This window comes from Cnephaeus nilssonii, assembly GCF_951640355.1.
Source record: "Cnephaeus nilssonii genome assembly, chromosome: 18".
Classification (NCBI taxonomy): Eukaryota; Metazoa; Chordata; class Mammalia; order Chiroptera; family Vespertilionidae; genus Cnephaeus; species Cnephaeus nilssonii.
This window is the reverse complement of record NC_137089.1, coordinates 46,114,404-46,127,376: the sequence shown is the minus strand read 5'-3', so window position 1 is coordinate 46,127,376 and position 12,973 is coordinate 46,114,404. Positions and strand designations below refer to the sequence as shown.

Genomic DNA, 12,973 nt, shown 5'->3' with positions numbered 1-12,973 from the left:
AGGAGGTGTGCAGGAGGCAGCTGATTGATGTTTCTCTCTCATCGATGTTTCTAATTCTCTATCCCTCTCCCTTCCTCTCTGTAAAAAATCAATAATATATATATATATATATATATATATATATATTTAAAATAAAAAAACTGTTAAAGTGCTTTCTGATGTGGTTGTAACATTTTACATTCCAACCAGCTATGTATAGAGTGAGATACTCCATATCCTTGCTACCACTTGGTATGCAGTCTATTATTATTATTATTTTTTAGCCAGTCTTATAGATATGTAGTGATCTCTCATTATGATTTTACTCTGCATTTCCTAGTGACTAAAGAGGTTGAGTATCTTTACACGTGCTTATTGTCATCTGCATATTTTCTTTATAGTGTCTGTTCACTTGAATATTTTTTGTCCATTTCAGTATCTTTTCAAAATCTTTTTTTTTTTAATCCTCACCCGATGATATTTTTTCCATTGATTTTTAGAGAGAGTGGAAGAGAGAAGGAAAGACAGAGAAACATATCGATGTGAGAGAAACACATGGATAGGTTGCCTCCTGCATGCGTCCTGACCAGGGCCTGGGCTGGGGAGGAGCCTGCAACCGAGGTACGTGCAGGAATGGAACCCAGGACCCTTCTTTCCACAGTCCAATGCTCTATCCACTGAGCCAAACTGGCTAGGGATCTTTTTTCTATTTTTATTGGATTCTTAAAAATTAATTGATTTTGAGAGTGATTTTTGCATTCTAGATACAAGTCCTTCATTAGATTTGTGACATACATGTAACATTTTCCAGTCTGTCACTCATCTACTCATTCTGCTAAGAATATCTTTTGAAAAGCAATCCTTAATTTTGATGATGTCTAAGTTATAATTTTTAAAAATGAATTGTTCCTTTGCATTGTGTCTGGAAAATCTTTACCTAAACCAAGGTCACAGTGTTGCCTACATTTTCTTCTAGGACTTCCATGGTTTTAGGTTTCTCATTTAGATCTATAACCATTTGAATTAACATTTATATACTAAATGCGATATGGATCAAAGTTTATTTTTAAAACATAAGGATAGCTAATTGCTGCAAGACCATTTGTTGAAAAGGGATGAATTGTTTTTGCATGTTTGTGTAAAGGCACAGAACTGTTTTTTACATTTGTGGAAAATTAATTGGCTGCCTATTTCTAGACCCTATTCTGTTCCATTAATCTGTTTATTTGTGTAGATCATATTAGACTGTCTTGAGTGCTGTAGCTTTATAAGTCCTGAAGTCACGTAGAGTAAGTTCACTAACTTCATCCTCCCTTTGAAAGTTATTTTGGCTGCTCTAGGTCTTTGGCATTTCCACATGAATTTCAGAATAAGCTTGTCAATATCAACAACAAAAACCACCTGCTGGGATTTTGATTGAGGTTGCTTGAATCAACAGATAAATTTGGTGAGAAATGGCATCTTAAGTATGTGGAGTCTTCCAACTCATTAATATGATGTATCCCTTCATTTATCTAGGTCTTCTTTGAATTCTCTCAGCAACATTTTACAGTTCTTGCATATCTTTTGTCAGATATAGCCAAAGGTATTTAATATGTTTTGATATGATAAAATGCATTTAATAGTTTTTAATTTATGATGATTTGTTGTTAGTATGTGAAAATACAATGGCTTTTATTTGTTGATCTTGTATCCTGCAAATTTGCTAAACTCAATTTTCAGTTATAGTATTTTTTCTGTCGATTCCATTGGATCTTTTGCATAGATGATCATGTCATCTTCAAATAAAGAGTTTTACTACTTTTTTCCCAATCTGGATGTTTTTTGAAAAATTGAATTTATTGATGTAGCATTGGTTAATCAACCATACAGGTTTCAAGTGTACAATTCTACAACACATAGTCTGCACACTGCGTCGTGTGCTCACCACCCCAAGTCAAGTCTCTTTCTACCACCATTTAGATCCACTATGCCCTCTTCCACCTCCTCCCACTCCTCCTGTCCCTCTGGCAATCACCACACACTGTTTTTTCTTTCCTTAATCCCTTCACCATTTTTCACCCAGTCCCCAACCCCCCTCTCCTCTGACAGCTGTCTGTCTGTTCTCTTATCTATGAGTCTGTTTCTATTTTGTTAGTTTATTTTGTTCATTCGACTTCACATATAAGTGAAATCATATGGTATTTGTCTTTCTCTGACTGGCTTATCTCATTTAGCCTAATACTCTTCATGTCCATCTATGCTGTCTCAAAATGTAAGACTTGCTTTATTTTTATGGCCAAGTAGTATTCCATTGTGTAAATATACCACAGCTATTTTATCCACTTATCTACTGCCAGACACTTGGGCTGTTTCCAAATCTTGGCTATTGAAAAGAATGCTGCAATGAACATAGAGGTGCATATATTCTTTTGAATTAGTGTTTTGGGTTTCTTTGGATATACTCCCAAAAGTGGAATCGCTGGGTCATAAGGCAGTTCCATTTTTAATTTTTTGAGGTAACTCCATACTGCTTTCCACAGTTGCTTCACAAGTCTGCATTCCCACCAACAGTGCACGAGGATCCCCTTCTTTCTACATCCTCACCAACACTTGTTATTTGTTGATTTATTGATGATAGCCATTCTGACAGGCATAAGGTGGTATCTCATTTGTATTTCTCTGATGATTAATGAGGTTGAGCATATTTTCATATGTCTATTGACCATCTATATGAAAAACCTAGAGCGAATATCATACTTCATGACACACAAAAAAAAAACTGAAACAAGCGAGAATGTATACTTTTACTATGTCTATTCAGCATTGTACTAGGGATTCTAACAAGTGCAATAAGGCAAGGAAAAATGTTAATACGGTGAATGTGTTAATATGGTAAAATACAATTAACAATTTTTAAATATTAAACCAACCTTGCATTCCTAAAATAAATGCCACTTGGTCATGATGTATTATCTTTTTAATATGTATTTGGATTCCATTTACTAAAAGTTTGTTTAACATTTTTACATCTATGTTTATGAGGAATATTGGTCTGTGGTTTTGTCTGGTTTTTGTATCAGGGTAATACTGGATTCATAGAATGTGTTCAGTAATATTTTCTCCTCTTCAATAGAGTTTATGTAGAACAGGTATTAGCACTTACTTAAATATTTAGTAGAATTCACCATGAAACCATCTGGGACCGGAGTTTTCTTTGTGGAAATGTTTTGTTTGTGTGTGTGTTTAAAATAAACTACAATTCTTTAATTTCTTGAATATAATAGATATAACACTATTTAGTTTAATTTATTTCTTCTTAAATGAGCTTGGGCAGTTTGACGTTTTAAGTTTAACTTATTATACTTTTAATATGTGTAGTAATTATGCTGATGTAACCTCTCATTCCAGATACTAGTAACTAGTATAATCTTTTTTTTTTTTTCCTTCTTGGTCTGGATTTTTATTTATTTTATTGACCTTCTCAAACAACCTGCTTTTAGTTTTAGTTTTTCTACTAATTTTCTGACCTCTATTTTATTAATTTCCACTCTTACCTTTATTTTTCTTTAATATGCCCACTTCAAATTTCATTTGCTCTTCTTTTTCTAGCTTTTAACCTGGAACCTGAGATGACTGCTCTGAGACTTTCTTCTTTTCTAGTATGGGCAGGTGTTTAAATACATTTCCCTCTATTGCTTTAGGTGCATTCTATACATTTTGATATGTTGTGTTTTCATTTTCATTTAGTTCAAAATACTTTTTGATTTTCATTTTGATTTTTCTTTGACCACAGTTTATTTAGAGTATGTATTCATTTTCCAAATATTTGAAAATTTCCAGGTATCTTTCTTTTATTGATTTCTAATTTAATTCCAATGTGGTCAGAACATACTTAAAAGGACTTAAATCCTTTTAAACTTATTGAGACAAATTTTATTGAACAGAATATGATCTCTTTTAGTAAATGCAGCATATTCACTTGAAAAGAAAAACCATATTCTGCTTTATTAGGTTGAAAGTTCTATGTAAATTAGGTGAACATGGATGATGGTGTTATTCAAGTGTTTTATATCCTTACTGATTTTCTGAGTACTTGTTGAAATCTGACTATAACTGTGGATTTGTGTACCTTTCCTTGCGGTTGTATCAGTTTTTGTTTCATAAAATTTGAAGCTTTGTTAGTAGGTGTTATTAATGTATGTCTTCTGGATGAACCAACCCCTTTATCATTATATAATGACCCTCTTTACTCCTAGTCATATTCTTTGCTCTGAAATCTACATTGTCTGATTAATAGTCACTATGGCTTCCTTCGGTTGGTGTCAGCATGAGTCTCCATTCTTTACTTTTAGTCTATTTGTGTCTTTATATTTAAAGTGGGTTTATTATAGGTACCATATAGTTTGACCTTGCTTTTATATACAGTCTGATAATCTCTGTTTTTTAATTGCTGTGCTTAGACCATTTACATTTAGAGTACTAGTATGGTTGGGTTCAAACTTACCACTTTGCTATTTGTTTTCTCTTTGTTCCATCTGTTCATTATTCCTTTTTTCCCTCTATTATATTTTGATCTGGTAACTTTTAGATTCTTTCTTTTTTTTGTTAAGCTTTACCAAGATATTTTTCCATTGATTTGAGAGAGACACATCGATTGGTTGCCTCCTGGACGTGCCCCAACCAGGGACGGGGACTGAGCCTGCAAATGAGGTAAGTGCCCTTGACCAGAATTGAACACGGGACCCTTCAGTCTACAGGCCAACACTCTATCCACTGAGCCAAAGTGGCTAGGACAAAGCTGAGTATTTCTTATGATTCCACTTTATCTTCTTTGTAGGCCTATTTGGAATCATTCTTTGTTGTGTTATTTTAGTGACTTCTTTATATTACAGTATGTATCTTTAACTTATCACAGCTCACCTTCAAGTGATATTATACTACTTCATGTTATATTATGAGACTTAAAACAATATACTTCCATTTCTCCTCTCCCAGTCTTTGTGCTATTATCATATACTAGAAGCCCGGTTCACGAAATTCGTGCACGGGGGTATATGTCCCTCAGCCCAGCCTGCACCCACTCCAACCTGGGACCCTTCGAGAAATGTCCAACTGCCCTCCCCTGCTGGCCATCTTGTGGCAGCCATCTTGTGTCCACATGGGGGCAGCCATCTTTGACCACATGGGAGCAGTCAGACATCCCTCTCACAATCCAGGACTGCTGGCTCCCAACTGCTCGCCTGCCTGCCTTCCTGATTGCCCCTAACCGCTTTTGCCTGCCAGCCTGATCACCCCCTAACCACTCCCCTCCAGCCTGACTGCCCCTAACTGCCCTTCCCTGCAGGCCTGGTCCCTCCCAACTGCCCTCCCCTGCTGGCCTGATCGCCCACAACTGCCCTCCCTTGCAGGCCTGGTCCCTCCCATCTGCCCTCCCCTGCTGGCCATCTTGTGGTAGCCATCTTGTGTCCACATGGGGACAGCCATCTTTGACCACATGGGGGCAGCCATCTTGTGTGTTGGAGTGATGGTCAATTTGCATATTACTCTTTTATTAGATAGGATAGAGGCCTGGTGCACAGGTGGGGGGCCGGCTGGTTTGCCCTGAAGGGTGTCCCGGATCAGGGTGGGGGTTCCCTTGGAGCATGGGGCGGCCTGGGTGAGGGGTCTGTGGTGGTTTGCAGGCCAGCCACACCCCCCGGCGACCCAAGCAGAGGCCCTGGTATCTGGGATTTATTTATCTTCTATAATTGAAACTTTGTAGCCTTGAGTGGAGGCCAGGGCCAGCCAGGGCAGGTGGGAAGCTTGGCTTCCTCCATCGCTGGGGGCAACCCAAGCCTCCTGCTTGCTCCAGCTCTGTGGCCACCACCATATTTGTTGGGTTAATTTGCATACTTGCTCCTGATTGGCTGGTGGGCATGGCTTGTGGGCGTAGTGGAGATACAGTCAATTTGCACGTTTCTCTCTTATTAGATAGGATTTTACTTCTAAATATGATATAAATATTGTTTTATTTCTACTTTTAGAGTCCATGATTATCTAAAAAGGTTAAAATAACAAAGAAAACATCTTCATATATACCTATACAGTTTTATTTATAGTACTCTTTACTTCTTTGTGTAGATCCAGCTTTATATTTGATAGCATTTTCTTTCTCCTTGAAGAATTTTCTTTAGCATTTCTTAAGAAGCAGGTTTGCTGGGGGTAAATTCTTTCACATTATGTATAAATCAAAATGTTTTTATCTCATCTTTTTTTAATTTCTTCTGAGTATAAGAATTCTAGATTGAGAATTTTTTCCTTGTGGTACTTAAAAATATTTGTTCCACTGTTTCATTATTTATGAAAAATATGGTGTCATTTTTGTATTTGTTACTTTGTATGTAACATGTCTTTCCCCCACTGGCTGCTTTGAAATGTTTCTCTTTATCAATTAAGTAATTTGATTACAATATACATGGTCTAGTTTTCATCACGCATCTTGTGCTTAGATTTGTTGAATTTGGATCTGTGGGTTCACAGTTCTCACAAATCTGGCAAAATTTCAGCCATTATTTAACAATATTTTTTTCAGTCTCCCCCTTTCTCTCCTCTCCTTTTGGAACTTTAATGACATATATATTTTAACCCCTTGAAACTGTCCCACAATTCAATGATACCATGTTCATTTTTTAAAAGTCTTTTTTTGTTTGTTTCATTTTGGATAGCTTTTAATACTGTGTCATCCAGTTCATTAATCTTTTCTTATGCAATATCTAGGCTGTTATTGATACCACCAGTTATTTTTTTTTAAATCTCGGCCATTGTACATTTCATCTCTAGAAGTTTAATTCATATATACATATACATATATATATGTATGTGTGTGTGTATATATAATATATATATATGTATATATATATGTGTGTGTGTATATATATATATATATATACATATATATATATATATATATATATTAGAGGCCTGATGCACGAAAATTCGTGCAAGAGTGGGCCTTCCTTCCCCCGGCTTCCCCCTGGCACCTGGGACCCGGGCTTTGTTCCAGCCACCGGCAGGCACCTAGGACCTGGGCGGCTTCCCTCCAGCCACCGGCAAGCACCTGGATCCCGCACTCCGGCCGTGGCTTCGTCTGTAATGATGTCCGGAAGGACTTTCAGTCTAATTAGCATATTACCCTTTTATTATTATAGATATATAATCTCCCATGTCTCTACATAACATGGGCAATCTTACCTCTAGCTTTCTGAACATATGGAATGCAGTCATAACTGCTTTAATGCTGTTGCTTATTTTTATATCTGTATCATTTAATCATTTTAGAGTCTGTTCAATAGACTGTATTTTCCTGCTACTTGCCTGGTAATTTTTGACTGGGTGCCAGGCATTGTGGGGTAATGTTTACTTTTGTTTTCTTATAAACATTCTTGAGTTTTATTCTGGGACACATTTAAAATTAATTGGAAACAGTCTGATCCCTTTGGGTCTTGCTTTTAAGATTTGTTCAGGGTGATCAGAGCTGAGTTGATTTAACCTATGGTTAATTTTTCCCCACTATTGAGGCAAAACTCTAATGCCTCTGCATTATGAAATTTTTTCTTTCCTGGTTATTGAGAAGAGACACTATTCCCATCCCTCTGTGAGTTTCAGGCACTGTTCTCTCTAATCCTTTAGATTGTTCTTTCTCTGTCCTTGGGCTGTTTCCCCACATGCATGTGCTCATCTGTATTCAACTCAGTACTCAAGGGTGACATCCTCAGCTCTCCAGATTCGTCTCTGTGCAGCTCCCTATTCTCAGCTAGCCATTTTGGCTCTGGACTCCTCACTACATCTCCAGTCGGGGAGACCACAGGGATCTATCTGCCTCTGCTCAGTACTGTGGCCTGGAGACTGTCTCTAGGCAATAAGCTGAAGCAATCATGTGGCTCATTTTGTTTTCTGTCTTCAAAGATCTATGTCCCAAATGCTACTGTTTCATATATTTTGTCAGTTTTTCCCTTTGTTTTAAAAGTTTCAGGTGGAGGTTAAATATGGTCCATGTTACTTTATCTTGATCAGAAGCTGAAGTCTTGCTTTTACTTTCTAGCTGATGTAATAGATTCTGTAATAAACATCATTGCATACATACTTTTGGTTATATGTGTGGATCTGTCTGTTGAATAAATTATTTACGACGCCATTGTTAAAGGGTATATGCATTTTAAACACATATTATTTTGCCAAAATGATCTCTAAACAGGCTTTACCAATCAATAAACCTACTAACATTTTTAAAAACACCCATTTCCCCACATATTCTACAACAGTGAGTATTATCAGATGTGTACATCTTTACCACTTTGATAGGTAAAAAAGCTATTTTAATTTCATTTCTTTTTTAAGGTTAAACCTTTTATATGCTTACTGGTAACTGATATTTCTTTTTCTGGAATTGCTTATTTATGTCCTTTGAATTTTTAGAAAATTCATTTGTCATTTTCCTTTTGACTTGTATGAATTTGTGCAGGAAATTACCCCCCAGTCAATGGTTTTTCTTTTGATTTTTCTCAGGGTGTTTTGTGCCATAATGAATCTAAAGTTTTTCTATGTAGTCCAAGCTATCAATGCTTTTTTGTGTGGCTTCTGGATTTTGCGTATTTTCTGGATGTACATATGTACACGATAGTAACAGGAGTTTATATCCTAAATTCATAATTAAAAAGTGAGACAGTTTTTAGTTTCTTTTTTTTTTCTAGAAACTGAAATTAGATAACAGTATTGCTACACTAAGTTCATGTAACTTATGCTCATCAAGATCTCTGGTGGGCAACTATCTTTGATTAATAAAACATGGAAGATATAAATTATGTATAAATATAGCTTGGTAATGAAGAATTTCAAAGCATGGAGGAGAGTAGAGGTATAAAAAAGGAACCACTGGCTTTAAATCAGTGTCTCATTTTTCCCCGGATAGACTCATCTTAGGGTTTGCTAGGAAGGAGGAGGGATGATGTGAAATTCAAAGCTATGATTATTCTAAGACATGCTGGTTGGCCATAAGCTAGTTCCTAAAGCCTGGACCCTCCCCTGCCAACTCTAGCAACTTCTCCCTCCTCTGGATGACCAATGAATGCACTTGCTGCCGGTGTCATAAACAGACTTAGAATAGACTCTGTACCTTGTCATATACTTTATAATGTTGCCTAGTTGTTTTCTGTAAGTTATATTTTCCCAACAAGACAGTTAGTCATTTGAGAGCAGGACCTTCGTCAATGTTTTCCACAAATTTGAGCTGAGAGAGAGAGAGAGAGAGAGAGAAAGAGAGAGAGAGAGAGAGGAGAGAGAGAGAGAGAGAGAGAGAGAGAGAGAGAGAGAGAGAGGGAGAGAGGGAGAGAGAGAGAGAGAGAGAGAGAGAGAGAGAGAGAGAGAGGGAGAGAGGGAGAGAGAGAGAGAGAGAGAGAGAGAGAGAGAGAGAGATACTTTGAGTTGTATTGAGCTTATGCATGTGCTGTCGATGGCAGGAAAACTGTAGAAACTACATCAAATTAGGTGAATCGATTTCAAGAAGAGGGTATGCTATTTATTCATTTGCTTGCCCGAGAATGGCACGTGTCATCATCAGGTATTTGACAAGAACCAGGCTACTGCCCAACGAAAGAAAGCGAATGCAGCGAGGCCTGAATGGAACACGTCTTCAGGGAAGCGTAACTGCGAGCGGTCAGGCTTCCGCTTAGCACAGTTACCGTGAATAAATTACCAAGGGACTTAAAATGGCAAACCTTCATATTTCTTTTAAAAAAATAACTTAAAACTTTCTATTTCAATCACAGCTTCATTCAATATTGTTTTGTATTAGTTGCAGGTGCACAGTATAGTGGCTGGACAATCATACACTTTACATAGTGTTCCCTGACATTCCCAGTGCCCACCTGGTAGCGTACAAAGCTATCACAATGCTCTTCACTATATTCTCTATATGGTACTTTACAGCCCAGTGACTATTTTTAATGCCCAATTTGTACTTGCAATCCCTTCACCTTGTCTCCCAACCCCTCCCCTCTGGCAAACGCCAAAATGTTCTCTGTATCTATAAGTCGGTTTCAATTTTGTTTGTTCAGCAAATCGTGTTTCCTTAGGAAAAAGGAACTAACCTTCAGCGAGGGCCTACGATATGCAATGAAGGAGGTGAGCTAACTTTTGTTGTGTATCATGTACTCAGCATTGTCCTAATGAGCACTTTTCATGAATCTGCTAATTGCATCTTCACAAGCACCTGAGGGAGATACTGTTACTCCCACTTTATTGGTGGGAAAACAGATTCAGGCACACACAAACGTACTTAGGAAACACAAGAAGGGAGTGCGATTTGAACACAGGTCTACCTGACTCCCAGCCCAGCCCCTGACTATGCTACAGCACACCTCATGTCATCCTCAGAGCAACCGAGACAGACGCTTTCCCATGTTGCTGATGTGGAAACTGGAGCTCTGAGGTCAAGGAGCTGCCCAAGGCCCGTCCAGGTCTTCTTGACTCAGGCTCATGTAACATGGGGCCTCAGTCTGTACTCCCCTATGCACTTGTCCCTCTCTCTAGCCCTGTAACTGTCCTTCCATCTGTTCCCGACACACACGAGAAGGAAAAAGGAAAAAGGCCTAGTCACATGAGAGGCCAGTGATGAGGGACATGCTATGCAGCGTCCTTCTTCTGTGTCTTGGCTCATATGATTCTGTGTCGTTATCTTCTTCCCTTGAACCCTCATGTGAGTCCACGCACTCCTTTGAGCCCTCCTCAACTCCCATCTATCGCTCTTTTTTTATTTATAAATATTTTAATTCATTTCAGAGGGGAAGGGAGAGGGAGAGGGAGAGAGAAACATCAATGATGAGAGAGTATCATTGACCAGCTGCCTCCTGCACGCCCCACACTGGGGATAGAGCCTGCAACCCAGGCACATGCCCCGACCAGGAATTTAACTGTGACCTGGTTTATAGGTTAATGCTCAACCACTGAGCCACACTGGCCTCATTCTTGAATCAGTTGCTCTCACTATGCTCTTTACATCACTTGGTTTACACCTCTGCTAGTTCAGTGACCCTCACACTCTGTCCATTTCTCCATCTAGACTGTATCTAGCATCTTCTTAATTGTGTCACCACCAGCACCTGGCACAGTGCTCAGGCACAGTGCGCATGAAAGAACTCAAGAGCTTGAATGAAAGCTTGCAGGTTGCTGTGTGGGTGGTCCTTGGGTAACACCATCTCGTTAGAACATGGATGAGATGCCATAGGACCTTCCCTCTTGGTTATACCCATTAGCCTATGGTGAAGTTGGTTTTGTTATGCTTCATTTTACTGCAATCCCAAGAGCCTACCACTTGCTGTACAGCACTTACTCCTGAGAAAAACAGCGAGTCAGCATCCCAGCCCCACCTGCAGAGCTGTAACAAAGACGCCCTGCCCACAACCACCACCTGAGTTGGGCCATTTCCAGGAAGAGACCGAGTGCTTAAGATGCAAGGCCCCTGGCAGGGGAACTGCACAGCTAGACAGCACGCCCCTCTTCCCAGATCTGTGTCAGCTCTCAGAGGCCCGAGGAGCCGGCTGCCCCAACATCCGCGGAGGCAGTCAGCACTTTGCCTCTAGTTGCTAAGTTATTTTGAATGAATCATCTCCGACATCCACCCAACTCAAATCTCTGCACGTCCGCTACCCTATTCGAGTAGCGGTCTTTGAATACTTCACACCCATTGCTTCCCGTTCCGTGACCCTGAACGGCCACGCTGGGAGTGCCGCAGCACCTGACCCTGGGCACAGGGCTGTCCAGAGGCCCTAGCGTGGCAGAACGAGGAAGACATCGGTAGCTTCCTACCACGATCCTGATGGAATAGCTGGTAGACTGAACCTTGTCTCTAGCCTTTCAGCTGTGCTCATTTGTCATTTTGTCCTGCCAAACCAGTTTCTCTTACCTGTGCAGAGAAGGAAAGTTGTAGGTTTTATTTCCCTTCTTTGTCACTAGACTGAGCGCGGTCACTCCTGTCCATGGAGGAATACGGGGCACTGAGACACAATGGGGCACGTGCAGCACACGCTGGGGTTGAGGGTGGATGGAGAGCAGCAGTCAGTCGCATGAGCCAATCTCAAGGACCTGCTTCGGTCTCCTTAGTTTAGGTGGAAGCTGACAAGCGACTGTAGCTGGCAGGTCATGAGGTCCTACTCTTTACCGCTAAGAACAAACCTATCTGCCATCGAATACAAATTTGGAGATTGCAGCTGGTTCAGACTTGGCATAGAGGCCCTTACTATTTTTTAAGTGTGTTTCACATGGCATTTTTAGATTTGGGATGATAGTGAAAGACAGTGGAAAGAAGTTTGCATAAAATGAACCTCATTGCTAACTTTTTTCTCCCTGTCATGGACTTCCTGCCTTTCAGGTCTTTCCCCACCACTCTTGCCTTGTACTCCAGCTTCGTGTGTCTTCTCCATGTTCTTGAACACCAGTTCACTCCAGCCCCAGGGCCATTGCACATGCTGTTTTCGGTCCTTTGTACTTGCTGAGCTCTTTCCTGTGCTCTAACCCTGTGGGTCCCTTCTGGTTCAGCTCAAATGTCACTCCCTCTCAGAGGCTTTCTCTGACCACTCATCTCAAACAGGCCCCCCACCCTGCTGTCTCCTGCTCCCCCCAGCCCACCCACCACTGGGCAGAGAGCTCATGACATAACCCTTGCACCTAAAACAGATCTCCTGCCGTTGGCCCTGGCCGTGACCACGCCTTCTACTCCACAGTGTGCCCTCCGTGTGCTGGTGGCACTATGGATGCAACAGGATCGATATTTCAAAAGGTGTTCTAACCATGTCTTAAAACAATAAAGGCTTCTGTTAACTCTGAGGAATTCAGGAAATTTAAGTAAGAAACCACTTTCCAAGCATCTGAAGTTTTATTTTAATATTTCTATTTCACTTTAGCTCCTAAACTATAACAGGTACATCTCTTGAAAAACATGGCTCAGAGACATGAAAGCTTATTGAATGCTTTAAGGGCT

The 12,973-nt window shown here is 39.8% G+C and overlaps 1 protein-coding gene across 2 annotated transcripts in view; it reads right to left on the bottom strand.

Annotated features, from left to right (window-relative positions):
- Window positions 1-12,973, bottom strand: part of NSMCE2 (NSE2 (MMS21) homolog, SMC5-SMC6 complex SUMO ligase) — a 268,435-nt gene that overhangs the window by 78,038 nt on the left and 177,424 nt on the right. The gene's annotated exons all lie outside the window — the stretch shown is intronic.